Here is a 16,170-nt window from a genome sequence, read left to right on the forward strand (position 1 = left end):
AACGGACCTCCGGAATGAATTAAGTACTTAACCCAAGGTACCACTGTATCAGTCTTTTTGCTGTGGTAAAGGCACGGAGAGTCCACTCATATTGTCCTTTTGTAAGGTTCCATGTGCTGGGTATATAATTCAAAAGGATATTTTGCTCTGTAAATGTAAGGTTGTTCCGTACAGTTCTGTTGAAAGTTTTTTTTAATGCCCCCATGAAGGTTTGCCAGCACTTGTCTGCAAATATCTCCTGCTATAAGAGGTTTCCTCCACAATGCTGCCTGGTTTTCACATTTTCTTTCAACGCCATATAAATGCATTATGTTATTTCACCACCAACAAGTACATTGAAAGGAGATCCCAACTGAACATTAGGTAGGGTTGCCATACGTCCCGACATAGCCGGTATCCAGCCCCCTTAAAAAGAGTCCGGGCAGCTCAACAACTTTTGTGTCTGGATTTTCACTTTTTGGAATGACAACCCTCACATCAGGAAGAACTTTCTGACAATGAGAGCAGTTTGACAGTGGAACGAACTAACCCAGAAAGTGGTGGACTCTCTTCACTAGAAGTTTTAAAGCAGAGCTTAGATGCCCATCTGTCAGGGATTTTTTAGCTGTGTTTCCTGCATGGTAAGGGGGTTGGACTAGATGACCATTGGGGTCCCTTCCAACTCTTCAATTCCATGGTTCTATGTTGGTGCATAAATCCAGTTAACATTGCTGTTATGCCCACCTTTTTCTCCAAGGAGCTCAGGGTGGCTTGCATGGTTGACCCCCATTTAATTCCCCACAACAACCCTGTGGGGTAGGTTAGGCTGAGGTGCCCATGACCAACCCAAGTGAGGATTCGAACCCATGTCTCCCAGGTCCTAGCCCAACACTCTAGCCACAACACACCAATAGCTTCCCTCGGTTTGGTTGCTAAGCTCCCTACCCTTCCAACACCCCCTTTATCCCTTCTCTCCCTTGCTCAGGCATCTGCTGGCTACCTTCGCGGACCCTCTCTTCCTCATCTTGCAATCTGTCCACGATGACCTAAGGGCAGTGTAAAAAACAACAAGGGAGAGGCCAAATATTGTCCCTAAAGCTGATGGATCCCTCTGAAAGTTTAATGAGCTAGTTAAAAATGCATGGGGGCAGATTGCCTTCTCAGGGTGGGCATAATTTGGGGGTGGGGTGGGGGCTGATGGTTCCATTAAGCCTGAGAAGCAGATGGGGCTGCCGGAATGATTTCCATCCTCCTCCTTTCTCAGCAGGCAACCGTTCCACTTCAGTGCATTGAAGGCAAGCAGATTGGGGGTGGCCACTGGGTCGCCATGGCACGCCGTCCGGCCAGATTTTCTGGATCCGTTGTGTGGACTAGGTGGTGGCTCTCACTGTCCATTTGACTGGGAAAGGGGACAAGATATCCTTTAACTCAGTGGCTCCGAAACATTTATTTTATTTTATTTCTATTTATGGTTTTCAGTTTTATACATTTCGATAATTTTACAATCATTTTAACATTTTAAAAACTCAACTTCCTTCCCACTTCCTGCTGTTCCTTAAATTTGTTTTTTTTAAAAAAATATTTTCCAAATTAACTTTATTTACTCATCTACTTCAAGTATGTACTCTTATAAAACTTCAGGCTGTTACAATAATCCTGCCAATGTTCTTATCTGTTTACAGTTTATTTGTAAATATTCTGAAACATTTTTGGGTCCCCACCCCTTTGGTTCCATAAACTTAACTCCAGTGCCCCCTACCCTATAAAAAACCATTATTCCGAACAGCAGTTTGCATGAAGAGTCGCAATAAATTGCACATACATTCACAGCCCAGTTAAAGCTGTTTTATTTAACTAATTCAGCAAAACTGATGAACACGATCTAGTGAGACCAGAGTTTCAAAGTCTTCCAAAGTCCTCTATACCTCTTGTGTAACCCTGCTGCCCCCTTAGCCTCTTAGCACCCCACCCCTAGGCAACCCCAATGCCCTATCTGCTTGGCTGCATTAGGTTTCATTGGTTTAGATCTGCAGTTTTTAATATTTTTTAATCACTTTGCTGCAATCAGAATTTATCACGCTGTAAACCGCCCTGGGCTCCAATAAGAGGAAAAACAGACTTAAGAAATAATCACTACCCTGAACAGTTTTCACAGGTTCGCCTCCCCACCCCCCGACAATGTAAGTTCAATTCTTCAGATTTAAACATCATTTCTCACTTAAGAAACTCCTCATGAAAATTCATCAGTATTTGAATGTAACCCTCCCCCCGGAATATACACATTTATAAAATGTATTTAGAGTGGTACCTTGGGTTACATCCGCTTCAGGTTACATACACTTCAGGTTACAGACTCTGCTAACCCAGAAATAGTACCTCAGGTTAAGAACTTTGCTTCAGGATGGGAGCAGAAATCGCATGGCAGCAGCGGGAGGCCCCATTAGCTAAAGTGGTACTTCAGGTTAAGAACAGTTTCAGGTTAAGAGCAGACTTCCAGAATGAAAAAAGTTCTTAACCTGAGGTACCACTGTATTTGATTTTATAGACAACAAAACAATGCAAATGAAGTACTGTCACAGGACAGAGTCCTGACGAAGTATACGTAGAGTTATAGAATGGCAGAGTTGGAAGGGATCCCAAGGGACATCTAGTCTAACGCCCTGAAATGCAGGAATCTCAGGAATCATTTCTCTTCTCCCAGGCACTGTAGGGGCTAATCTTTGAGAGCTGAGATTGTTACTGGTCCGTGGACTGCTGCAATCCTGGTTTTTTAGTGTGTTTTTTTTTAGAAGTTTCTTATTAGTTTTTCCATTTAGATTTGTTTTTAATCGAGTTGTTTTCTAAGCAGGAAACTGTCCTGATGTGATGAAGGATGCTCCATAAAACCAATTTAATAAAGAAAGGAAACTAATGAATATGCTCATAAGCACCACACAGACAGATCTTTATCAGATAATATTCAATAATAAGTCCCTGTGGTCCTTTTTACTGTAGCGTGCTTTTAGATTCATAGAAACCCACATTTAAATTGTACTCGTTGTCACACTTGCTTTCTCCCCTGAAGCGGAGAGGCAGTGTGGTGCTGTGGTTAGAGCATTCGACTAGGGAGCCTGAATCCTGGCTCTGCAATCGGGGCTCAAGGGTGACTTTTGGCCAGTCGCTATCTCTCAGCCTAGCCAACCTCACAAGGTTGTGGTTAAAATGACAAAACCGTGAGGGAGGGAAGAGTGTTTACCACCTTGAGCTCCTTGGAAGGAAGGTAGGACGAAAATGTAGTATTACTACTAACCCACTACTTGAAATCCCCTCTCATGGTTGCCAATCAGTAGGATCAGGGAGGGAGCAATATCTCTTCATGGACCCAAACTATAGCAAGTCACTAGACCCTGTGAGCACAAACCAAACCTATCCACTGTGTCGCCACATAAAATAACTCATGGATTGGGATGTGGTGTTGACTGTCAGCTTTGAAAGGATGGGCTTGAAAAGCTGGTGTGACTTTCCACTGGCCCGAGCACCTGGTAACCAAAGATGATGATAATGATGATGATGATGATGATGATAATTTATTATTTATACCCAGCCCAACTGGCTGGGTTTCCCCAGCCACTCTGGGTGGCTTTCAACCGAATATTAAAAACAATACAGCGTCAGACATTAAAAACTTCCCTAAACAGGGCTGCCTTCAGTTGTCTTTTAAAAGTAAAATAGTTGTTTATTTCCTTGACATCTGGTGGGAGGGTGTTCTACAGGGCAGGCACCACTACCAAGAAGGCCCTCTGTCTGGTTCCCTGTAACCTCACTTCTCGCAATGAGGGAACCGCCAGAAGGCCCTCGGCAGTGGACATCAGTGTCCAGGCTGAACGATGCGGGTGGAAATGCTCCTTCAGGTATACAGGACGGAGGCCGTTTAGGGCTCTAAAGGTCAACACCAACACTTTGAATTGTGTTTGGAAACATACTGGGAGGCAATGAAGATCTTTCAGGACCGGTGTTATGTGGTCTCGGCGGCCATTCCCAGTCACCAGTCTAGCTGCCGCATTCTGGATTAATTGCAGTTTCTGAGTCACCTTCAAAGGTAGCCCCATGCAGAGTGCATTGCAGTAGTCCAAGATATACTGCTTCTGTCCATTGAGGTTCCAAGGCAAAGTCATGGAGAAGAGGGCTAACTGTTTAAAAACGACACAGAAGCGAGTGGTCATAGGAACATAAGAAGAGCCTGCTGAATCAGATCAATGGTCCATCTAGCCGGCATGATCTTCTCATACTGGCCAGCCAGATCCATGTGGGAAACCTGCAAGCAGGATCCAGGCAGAAGAGCCCTCTCCCCTCCTGTGGTTTCCAGCAAATGGTGCTCAGAAACATTGCTGCCTCCAGCCTTGGAGCAGAGCGTAGCCATCATGGTTAGCAGCCATCAATAGCCCTCTCCTCCTCCATGAATATGTCTAATCCTCTTTGAAAGCCATCCAAGTTGGTGGCCATCACTGCCTCCAGTGGGAGGGAGTTCCACAGTTGAACTATGCACTGTGCGAAGAAGGACTTCATGTTGCCCGTCTCCCAACATTCAGCTTCATGTTCTAATGTTATGAGAGAGGGAGAAAAGCTTTTCTTCATCCACATAATTCTGCAAACGTCTACCATGTCACGTCTTGCCTTTTCCTCTAGACTAAAAAGCCCCAGACCCTACAACTTTTCTTCATAGGGGGGTTGCTCCATCCCCTGATCATTTCAGCTGCCCGTTTCTGAACTTTTCAAACTCTGTAGTATCCTTTTTACGGGAGGTGACTGGAATTGTACACATGGTCATCATGGGGCAGGAAATTCCACAAGCTGGTGCACTGAGCGAGGAAGCCACAAGCTTCTGAATGATGGGAAGCAGTCCTCTGCTAAAAAAAATGAGGTGGAGGGAGAAGGACTGAACACCACTGTTTGTGCCTGGCCCCCCTGCACTGCCCCCTCTCTCCCTGCCCCACACCCTGGGCGCAGTGTCATGCTAATGAGATGCTAATGTTAGGGAAATTGTTCCGACTGCAAAAGTGACATTCCGAGAGAGAGAAACAGGAAGCCCCAAAGCATCCTGCTCTCATTAGCTCAGCTGTCCAAACGTCAGTTCTCATTACGGGCTACAACGAGCTTCCGGGCGAGACTCGGGTGGCTGAGGCAGTGGTGGTGAACCTGGGCGAGGGATGGAGGAAGAACACTCCATCTGCAATCCCGCCTTCTTTGCTTCCCTTCAACGCCCCCCCCCCCCATTCTGCCCCAGATCTAGATGTGGTTCGTTTGTCAAATGTGTTTCGATGAGGTTCATCAATGCAATGTGATGAATCTGATTGGATAGTGCCACAAATGGTGGAGCTGTTCCCCTTGGGCCATAGAATGTCAGGGTTTGGTAGCCAGGAGGGCCATTAGTGGTCCAGGCATGATCTAGACCAAACACAGGTTCACAGCAGACCCTGGGCCTCCTTTCATGTGGGTGGTGGGAGACCAAAGGGAGAGACAAAGGTTGGGGATGAAATGGGCAGTGATGGAAGAATAATAGAATAGAATTGTAGAGCTGGAAGGGACCACAAGAGTCCTCTAGTTCAACCCCCTGCAATGAAGGAATCTTTCACCCAACATGGGGCCCACAACCCTGAGATTAAAAGTCTCGTGCTCTACCTATGAAAAAAATGTCCTCTGCAAGTGATCAACTCAGGCCTCTGATGGGAAGGGTGTGTTGCTCTCTTGGTGGCTTATTTGGTTTGAAAGGAAGAGGGAGAAAGAGAAAAGAGAAGCAGTGGCAGAAAGAGAGGGGGGCAGCAGGAAGAAACAGAAGTGGGTGAGAAAGCAGGGGTGGTTAGAAGAAAACTGGTTGGGAAGTATTGTTAAGGGAAGAACAAGCCTTGCTGTAGCAGAGTCAGCATGGCTTCTGCAAGGTCAAGTACTGTCTCGCAAACCTAGTAGCATTCTTAGAGAGTGTCAACAAGCCTATAGATACAGGTGATCCAGTTGGCATTGTTGACTTGTACTTTCACGAAGCTTTTGACAAGGTACCTCACCAAAGACTTCTGAGTAAGCTTAGCAGTCATGGGATAAGAGGAGAGGTCCTCTTGTGAATTAGGAATTGGTTAAGAAACAGGAAGTAGAGAGCAGGAATACATTGACAGTTCTTCTGATGGAGGGATGTAGAAAGTGGAATCCCTCAAGGATCGGTATTGGGACTTGTGCTTTTTTAAAATATTTATTAATGGTTTTTTTTAATTATAATACAAAAAACAAAACATACAAAAATATCACATTTTATAACATATTTTCTTATCCTCTTTGGACTTCCTCACATCTCCCGCTCCTACGTTCAAAAATATAAAAAATTAATCCAGCAATTTATCACCTTGTCCCCACCTTACAATCTAATTTTCCAATATTATATCTTGGATTTTAGATATATTCATTTCACTTTTTAAAACGTTTAATTTAACCTAATCATTATCTAAAAATTGATTTTTTCCTAAATTTAACTTATCTTCATAATTCACTTTATCTGATTCAGTGGTGCCAAATTGTTTGTGATCAAGCATCCTCCTTAACATTCATACAGTTTACAATATTTTTGCAAATAGTCCTTAAATTTCTTCCAATCTTCTTCCACCGTCTCCTCTCCCAGGTCTCGGATTCTGCCAGTCATCTCGGCCAGTTCCATATAGTCTATCAGTTGCATCTGCCATTCTTCCAGTGTGGGTAGATCTTGGGTTTTCCAATGCTTAGCAATGAGTATCCTTGCTGCTGTTGTTGCATACATAAAAAATGTTTGGTCCTTCTTTAACACCCCTTGGCCAACAATACCCAAAAGGAAGGCCTCTGGTTTCTTAAGGAAGGTATACTTAAATACCTTTTTCAGTTCATTATATATCATTTCCCAGAAAGCCTTCACCTTGGGGCAAGTCCACCAAAGGTGAAAGAACGTTCCTTCATTTTCCTTACATTTCCAACACTTATTATCAGACAAGTGGTATATTTTTGCAAGTTTGACTGGGGTCATGTACCATCTATATATCATTTTCATTACATTTTCTTTCAAAGCATTACATGCAGTAAAATTCAGCCCAGTAGTCCATAACTTTTCCCAGTCCTCAAACATAATATTATACCCAATGTCCTGTGCCCACTTTATCATAGCCGATTTAACCATTTCATCTTGTGTGTTCCATTTTAACAGCAAGTTATACATTCTTGAGAGTATCTTAGTCTTAGGCTCTAACAGTTCCGTTTCTAACTTCAATTTTTCCACCTGGAATCCTAACTTTTTATCAAGTTTAAAAACTTATTTAATCTGAGCATAATGTAACCAATCTCGCACTTTGTCTTTCATTTTCTCCTGACTCTGCAGTTTCCAGTTATCTCCATCTTTTTCTAATATTTCCCAATACTTCGGCCATTTGACCTCCATATTGAGTCTTTTCCGGGCCTTAGCTTCCAATGGTGAAAGCCACCTTGGAGTTTTGTTTTCCAATAAGTCTTTGTATTTTGTCCAGACATTAAACACTGCTTTTCTGACAATATGGTTCTTGAAATTCTTATTAATCTTGACCTTGTCATACCATAAATATGCATGTCAGCCAAACGCATTGTCAAAACCTTCCAAATCTAGTACATCAGTGTCCTCGAGAAGCAGCCAATCTTTCAACCAGCAGAAAGCTGCTGATTCATAATACAGCCTTAAGTCTGGCAGGGCAAAGCCCCCTCTTTCTTTCGCATCAGTTAATATCTTAAACTTAATTCTGGGCTTTTTGCCCTGCCAGACAAATTTAGAAATATCTCTCTGCCACTTCCGGAAACCCTCTGTTTTGTCCACAATCTGTAATGTTTGAAATAAAAAAAGCATTTTCGGCAATACATTCATCTTTACAGCAGCAATTCGGCCTAACAAGGAAAGTTTCAATCTTGTCCAACTTTCTAAGTCTCTCTTGATTTCTGCCCAGCATTTCTCATAATTATCTTTGAATAGACTCAGATTTTTTGCTGTTATATTTACCCCTAGGTATTTTACTTTTTTAACCACGTTCAATTCTGTCTCTTTCTGAAACCGTTCTGACTCTGTAACTGTCAAATTTTTCCCCAATACCTTAGTTTTCTGCTTGTTTAACTTAAATCCCGCTACCCGACCAAACTCTTGAATCAGCTGTAATACTTTTTTCGTACTAGATTCTGGCTCCTGAAGGGTCAAAACTAGGTCATCTGCAAACGCTTTAAGTTTATATTGCTTCGCTCCGACCTGAATACCTTCCACCAGCCGGTCCCCTCTAATCATGTTCAAGAGCACCTCCAGGACAGAAATAAATAACAGTGGGGAAATCGGGCAGCCTTGTCGTGTTCCTTTTTCAAGGGACTTGTGCTTTTAAACTTGTTCATAAATGATCCAGGATTTGGGGTGAGCAGTGAGGTAGCTAGGTTTGCTGATGATACTTGATTGTTCCGGGTGGTCAAATCAGAAAGGCCTTGCGAAGAGCTCCCAAAGGCAAATTTCATGCAAGGAACCATTAAGGAAGGAATTGAAAATAAAAGTGCCAGTATCAAAATACCATTACACAAATCTAAGGTGAGACCACACTTGGAATATCGTGTCACCTCATCTCAAAATGACGAGCAGGAAAAGATTCAGAAGAGGGCTACCCAAACAATCAAGTTGATGGAATGACTCCCCTATGAGGAAATGTTGCAATGTTTGGAACATTTTTGGTTTAGAGAAAAGGCGAGTGAGTGGTGACGTGGTAGAAGTTTATAAAATGATGCCTGGCATGGAGAAAATGGACAGAGAGAAGTTTCCCTCCCTTTCTCAGAACACTAGAACTCACGTTGGGTGATTCAGGACAGAGAAAAGAACGTCCTCCTTCATGAAGCACATGGTTAAACTATGGAACTCACCCCCACAGGAGGCAGGGATGCCCCCTAGTTCAGATGGTTTTAACAGAGGATTAGACATGACTTCCAACCCCAAAGGCTATGATCTACCTCCACTGTCAGAGACAGCAGGTTTCTCAGTACCAGTTGCTGGAACGACAGGTGGGGAAAGCGCTCCTGTGCTTGGATCCTGCAGGCACTTGGGCAGCCACTGGGAGAACAGGATGCTGGGGTAGATGGGCCATTGGCCTGACACAGGGAGAAGATAAGGGGCAGCAGAAAGAAAGCAAGGCGGACAGAGAAAGGGAGGGAGACACAGAGGGAGAGAATGACCCCATTCATTCCTGGCATGCTTCCCTCCACAGATTACCTCCAAGGAAATGCTTCCCTTGACAGAAAGAAAGTTCCTCACCCCAGATCTAATATATATTGATGGCTCTTAAATTTAATATATTGGCAGCTTTTAAATTTCTTCTCAGCTTGGAATAACTCAAGCATGCTTTCAGGGTGGTCAGTGAGATATCAGATTGCAGCTTTCCCTGCTCTCTTCACAATTTCTCACTAGCCCTGCACAGTGCAGCTGAACATGGTGGAGCACGTTTAGCGGCTGGGTCCCAGTCCTGATTCTGCCCAGCTACCGAGCAGCTGAGACACATGGACTACCATGGGTCATAAGGGATGTCAGAGTGAATGAGCCCTGGCTCCTTTAAGAAATGTAGGCCTCTGCTGGAGAAGATTCCGTTCTCTCTCTTGCTGTTCCTGACCTTTGTGCAAGATTCCATACTCTCCAGGTCAGGCATAGGCAAACTTGGCCCTCCAGATGTTTTGGGACTACAACTCCCATCATCTTTGACCACTGGTCCTGTTAGCTAGGGATGATGGGAGTTGTAGTCCCAAAACATCTGGAGGGCTGAGTTGGCCTATGCCTGCTCCAGGTATTTCATCAACGACATCATTATTTCCTTACAAGTAGGCTGTGTGTGCTCCCCGACAAGATTTTGGTTCCTAAGAACATAAGAACCTGAGAAGAGCCTGCTGGGTCAGGCCAATGGCTCATCTAGTCCAGCATGTTCTCACAGTGGCCAGCCAGCAGGACCTGAGCACAAAAACCCTTTCTCCTCTGCGGTTTCAAGCAACTGGCATTCAGAAGCATTGCTGTCTCTGATCATGGAAGCAGAGCATAGCCATGATGGCTAGTAGCCATTGATAGCCTTCATGACTTTGCTCAGTCCTCTTTTAAAGCCATTCACAGTGGTGGCCAGTACAAGAGGTTAGTGGCTTCTGGTTGGGGAAGTACGGTTGGCCACTGTGAGATTAGAGTCCTGGACTACAGATGGGCCACAGAATCATCAAATTGTAGAGTTGGAAGGGGACCATAGGGTCATCTGTTCCGACCCCCTGCAATGCACGAATCACGGCGAAAGAATCTCTTATATTATAACAACAACAACAACAACAACAACAACAATAACAATAATAATTTATTATTTGTACCCCGCCCATCTGGCGGGGTCTCCCCAGCCACTCTGGGTGGCTTCCAACAAAGACCAAAAATACACTAAAATGTCACACATTAAAAACCTCCCTGCTTCAGATGTCTTCTAAATGTCAGGTAGTTGTTTATCTCTTTGACATCTGGTGGGAGGGCATTCTCGCAGTGAGGGAACCATCAGAAGACCCTCGGCGCTGGACCTCAGTGTCTGGGCTGAACAATGGGGGTGGAGACGCTCCTTCAGGTATACTGGACCAAGGCCGTTTAGGGCTTTAAAGGTCACCCCTAACACTTTGAATTGTGCTCGGAAACGTACTGGGAGCCAATGTAGGTCTTTCAAGACTGGTGTTGTAGCCTTATGAGGCTTTGCCCTCGGGTGGGAAAAATATTGCGCCCGGGAAAGGGAAGTGGGAGTCAACAGACACTCAAGGAATAGTTTCTCACCAACCAGCTACCCTGAACCTCACACTGTCTGGGTTTTTGAGGTTTCCTTCTTTGGGTTTTTGTGTTATGTGGTCTCGGCGGCTGTCCCCAGTCCCCAGTCTAGCTGCCGCATTCTGGATCCCTTGGCCTGTTCCAGCTGCAGGTCTCCCGATTCAATCCCCAGTGTCTCCCTTTTCCTTAAAACACTCAGATATTGGCCTGAGAGTCACTGCGAGTCAGTATAGATGGGCAAATTATTTTGGCAGAAGGCAACTCAAAACAAAACAAAAGCACATCCCGACAAGTAGTTGAAAGGTTCTCCCGAATGTGACGAGGCCGTGGGTGCCAGGGTCTGGGCTCTTGGCCCCCTCTGTCCCTCCTGGGTTTGCAGGCGAGAGTGTGCCCGGTCTTGCTAAATGGTTGCCTTCTGGGGCCGGAGAGGGCCCAGTTGAGCAGACGGGATTTGGAAACGCAGCTGGAAACTCGAGTCGATGGCTGTCTGCTTCTGCTAATGCTGGAGAGATGGCTCCTGCATAATTGAGAAAGGGTCCTGGGTGCCAGGCACTGCGGGGAGAGAGAAGGGGGAGCGGGAGATAGGAGGGGGCGCTATTAAGTGGCACTAAAAGCTCATTAGCTGATAAATTATTCAATCTCAACATCTGCGAATGGGGTGGAAGCTGTGCCAGAGGGATTCGGGATGGAGAGAGGCCTGTGTGGGCATCAGACAGGGCTTATTCCACGCACTGATGCTGCAAAGAAACCCAGTTGCTGCAGTCTGTTTAAGGTGGTTGCCGTGAGCAGAAGTCACTTCATCAGCTTTTCTAACAATTAATTTATATTATCCCTGGACACCCCGTGAAACGCCTTATGAGAACCTGTATTCCCATCCACACACACCACAACTTTTTATTATAATTATAATTTATTTTTTTAAAAAATAATTAAAATTTACCAAATGGATACGTCAAGATATAAAGCAACAAAACTGTAGGCACGCTATTTGTTGTGTTCGATTCAATAGGACTTGCTGTAACTCCAGCCAGTATGATGTTGCAAATAAAAATAAAATGGATTTAAACAATAAAACCATTTATCCCTTCCCCCAGCAGAATTAAATAACCCTTTACTAGCCATCCAAAAGCAGTGTACCATGAGAGAGAGAAATTACTTTAGCAAATACTGTTATCTTTCATGGAAGACAAAGGGAATACGTAGATGGGACTGAGATATCTTATTAAAACAGGATGTAAATGAATTAGGTTGACACCCATAAATTCTTTGAGTAAGGCAGATGAGCTAAGAGCAGAGATAGGAGCACTAAGCATTCCAAATCACACCATGTGAAACATGTTCTTATTATGTGATTCTCATGGAGGAGAGGGCTATCAAAGGCTACTAGCCATGATGGCTGTGCCTCTGCCTCTATGACCAGAGGCAGGAATGCTTCTGAATACCAGTTGCTGGGAACCGCAGAAAGGGAGAGGGCTCTTAGGCCTGAATCCTGCTTTCTGGCTTCCTACGGGCATCTGGTTGGCCACTGGGGGAACAGGATGCTAGACTAGATGGGTCACTGGCCTGATCCAGCAGGCCTGATCCAGTATAAACCTTTGGGACTGGTCTTCAGTGTTGTTTTTTGGGGAGAGAATTTGTAAATGAAATAGAGCTCCAACATCATCCTGCAAAGGTGTCTTTGTGCTTTCTTGCCAGTCTGAAATTGTGAGTCAATTTTTCCCTAAGGGCAACACATCATCCTCTCCTGTGCCAAGAGTTCAAGTCTGCACCTTCTAAGTCCTTCCAGAATGTGACTACAACCACACATGCTGCCACTACAAGAAATCCAATCAATCGTTTATCCATCAATTCCTGATTCTCATTTAAATACAGATGCGTTCATAAAAGCTCTGGAGATTTTACGATATGCTGATGAGTAATTTTACTTATCTCATTAAACATTTGTTCACAAATCAGTTTTGGCAGCCTTTCCCCCAAAAGCTGGTTGATCCATTAGAGGAGGTGCCGCAGTGGTACAAAAGAAAAGGACTAAGTAGAGCATCCCTCATCAGGAGCACTGTACCTCCAAATTCTCCTCTCTGGGGAGCAGTGGTTGGAAAATGCCAGCATATCCTAGATTTACCTGCCCCCTTCCCTTCTTCTTCTTCTCTCTGATACAAATAAGATTATATTATAGTTGTGATTCCTGCATTGCAGGGGGTTGGACTAGATGACACTGGATCCTTTCCAGCTCTACAACTCTATGATAGAAACTGTAGCTAAACCCCCACAAAGAGGAATGAAGATGTGAGCCCATATTTTTTTATCCAAATAAATGTAACCACGTTTCCCTACCTGTCAGTAGAGTTCTTTGATGGTGCATCTCATTTTTGCATGCTGATGGAAGTATAGGTCTCAGTGTGAGGTCTGCTGAGTGGTTCAGTGAATTGATAGATATTTTTAGGGACTTGTTTCCAGTCCTGAATTTCCCCATATCTGGAATACTGTGGTCAGCAGCAGTGTCTGGGCAGAAATTGGGCAAATGTCCAGACGTATGGCACCCCATGTCGGCAATGCCGTATTGTTCAACAAGTTTCCAAAAAATGAAACAAAACCCTCAACAACTTTTCTGTCTGGATTTTCTGTGTTTGAAATATGGCCACCATGGGCATAGCCGGGGGGGGGGACATGGAGGGGCAGGTCCCCCCCAATCAATAAAAATAATTAAAAATACATACCTGATGGAGATTCTGCCCCCCTAAAAAAAGGCCTGTGCCCCGCCCCCTGTGCAAAAATCCTGGCTATGCTCATGATGGCAACCCTAGTTTCCGGAGGCTAACTTTGCAGAGAAGGACTCAGTGGGCCTTTGGTCTGATCCAGCAAGGGGCCTCTTCTGTTCTTAAATCTCCTGCATGTCACAGAAAGCAAAATCCCGTTCTTCCGATGGAACCTTAGGAAGAACTTTGTGAGAGCAAGAGCCGCCTGACAGTGGAACGGATTCCCTCGGAAGATGGTGGACTCTCCTTGGTTGGAGGTTTCTAAACAGAATGGCCATCTGTCAATGAGTCTTTAGCTGTGATTCTCGCATTGCAAGGGGCTGGACTGGATGACTCTAGGGGTCCCTTCCAACTCTACAGTTCTGTGATTCTACGTTTGACTGCTTTTGATTCCTCCAGAAAGAAGAGATGACACGAATGGGCTGTGGGAGGGGGAGGAAGAGAAGAGAAGGGGCTTCTTGTTGCTCCAACTATTCTCTCTTGAGTTTCCACCATCTGGAACTGAGCCAGGGAATCTGATGCAGACGTTGAAAAGCCATTAAGGCGGTAATCCAATTGCACCGGCATTTTAGTCCTTCCAGAAGGAGCCATTTCAGAACGGATCAACATTCCTATCTGATGCATTTTGAGCTAGCTGGTTGTAGCTGCCCCTGAAGGGGACTCAGAGCGAGCGAGGGAGAATGGTCCCCATCCACCCAAGTGGGTCGGCTGGATAATTGCTACCCTCCCCAACCACACAGCTGCACTGAAAGGTACTACGTGCTTGTATGTTTCCCATAGGACACGGGTGGTGCTGTGGGTTAAACCACAGAGCCTAGGACTTGCCGATCAGAAGGTTGATGGTTCGAATCCCCGCGGCGGGGTGAGCTCCCGTTGCTCAGTCCCAGCTCCTGCCCACCTAACAGTTCGAATGCACGTCAAAGGGCAAGTAGATAAATAGGTACTGCTCCGGCGGGAATGTAAATGGCATTTCCGTGCGCTGCTCTGGTTCGCCAGAAGCTGCTTAGTCATGCTGGCCACATGACCCAGAAGCTGTACGCCGGCTCCCTCGGCCAATAAAGCGAGATGAGCACCGCAACCCCAGAATCGGCCACGACTGGACCTAGTGGTCAGGGGTCCCTTTACCTTTATGTTTCCCATAACAGGCCTCTAGGTGTTCAGTATGAGAACAGGATGCTGGACTAGATGAGTGAGTGGCCTGATCCAGGAAGCTTTTCTTAGGTTCTTATGATGCTGGACTAGATGGGCCACTGGTCTCATCCAGTCCTCCTCTTCATGGTTCCACACACTCCATTGCATTCCCCTTCCTACCCCATCTGAAGTTTCTGCAAGAGTCAGTCAGCATTTTATGCCATTTGAGAATGCTCAGTCCTCATTGGGCTGTTTTGGAAGATGCTGACCAATCCCAGCTCCAGGAACATCTTGCATTCCTCCACTCACTTTGCTCCCTGGTGGTGGTGCCAGCCCTATCCTTACAGGGGTGAGGCAGCTGCCTCAGGCAGCTGATTTTGGCTATCTAGCAGCTGGTCTCTTCTCTGTGTGCTTCTCTTTAACATGGACACAGAATCAGTCTATACCACAGCTGGGAGAAGGTACTCTGACTTTCCAAGAAGGCTGCCCAATGATTAGCTCCTATGGCAACAAATCACCTGTACATGCCCAACTCCTTCACATAACAAAGCCAGACTGCTCTGGTAGGCTTGAACACTTAAAGTAGTCCTTCCACTCTCTGGAACACTACACTTGCAATAAACTAACCGGCCAATCATAGGATCACTGCCTTGGAATGAACCTTGAGGTCATCCAGCTCAACCCTGCAATCCCATGGCAATGCATTTTATTGAAGAATCAGCTGGTTGAACAATATTTATAGAAGTGGTCCAAAGCAAATATGGCTGTAGATCGCCCTTCTTTATCTCTCTCCCACTCCACAGAAGGGAATTTTGACTGTTTCAGTTCCATTATCTTTGAACAGAGTTCCTTCTCCACTCCCAGGCTGCCTCGTGATTTGCCTCTACTGCCAATAGCATCTTTGCCCACCAGCTGTGCCCCCCCACCCGTTTTGGAATCCTGCCATCTCTTTGTTGACCTCCTCACTGTGGCTCCGACAGAGACAGCCTGGCAAGCGCCTGGCTCTCTGGCAGGCCCAAGACCTGCATCTCCTCAGAGCCCCGAGTTAACGTAATCCCTGCACCTGGATCATTAGGTGGTCCCCCCAGGAAGCTGTGGCCTTCTCCTGCCCTGCTGGGAACCCCCCTGATTGAATCAGGAAATGATCGATGCTCTTGGACAAACTGTCAGGCCAATCTGGAGCTGGAAGGCTTTTGATTTTCTCATTTATTGTGCTTTTCAGCACACGCATACGAAAAGGCTTAAAAGGACTCGGGGAATGGCAATAGGAAGTGAGGCCAGGTGCAGCCCTGCCTGGTCAGGGCAAAGGTCCATCTAATTCAGCATCTTCTCCCTGCCCCCAGCAGAATCAGGGAGCTGGAAGGGACCCCGAGGGTCATCTAGTCCAACCCCCTGCAATGTAAGAATCGCAGCTAAAGCATCCATGACAGGTGGCCATCCAACCTCTGTTGAAAAACGTCCAGCGAAGGAGAGTCTGTTCCACTGTTAAACAGCTTTCAT

Source organism: Podarcis erhardii (assembly GCF_964252035.2).
Source record: "Podarcis erhardii genome assembly, chromosome: 16".
NCBI classification, from domain to species: domain Eukaryota; kingdom Metazoa; phylum Chordata; class Lepidosauria; order Squamata; family Lacertidae; genus Podarcis; species Podarcis erhardii.